Source organism: Egretta garzetta, unplaced genomic scaffold (assembly GCF_000687185.1).
Source record: "Egretta garzetta isolate BGI_Z169 unplaced genomic scaffold, ASM68718v1 scaffold316, whole genome shotgun sequence".
Lineage (NCBI taxonomy): Eukaryota > Metazoa > Chordata > Aves > Pelecaniformes > Ardeidae > Egretta > Egretta garzetta.
This window is the reverse complement of record NW_009259971.1, coordinates 256,233-256,438: the sequence shown is the minus strand read 5'-3', so window position 1 is coordinate 256,438 and position 206 is coordinate 256,233. Positions and strand designations below refer to the sequence as shown.

At 59.2% G+C, this 206-nt stretch overlaps 1 protein-coding gene across 1 annotated transcript in view; it reads right to left on the bottom strand.

Annotated features, from left to right (window-relative positions):
* The window catches only part of DNMT3B (DNA methyltransferase 3 beta), an 18,515-nt gene that overhangs the window by 17,322 nt on the left and 987 nt on the right, over positions 1 to 206 (bottom strand). The window lies entirely within an intron of this gene.

Below are 206 nucleotides of genomic sequence, written 5' to 3'. Positions count from 1 at the left end.
CAGCCCCGACACTGCCTGGTGACCAGGACGTGCCCTGTGGCGATACCCCACCGAGACAATGAACCCGCTGACTCCGGATCCCGCCCTAGTTTTGCAATACCAGTTTCTTTAAGGTTTGCCAAACTGGTTAAAGACCATGCCACAGTATTAACTGCTTAGAGAGACTCCGCCATCCCTGCCCGGCCGAGCTCGCCGGCTGCCCCGGC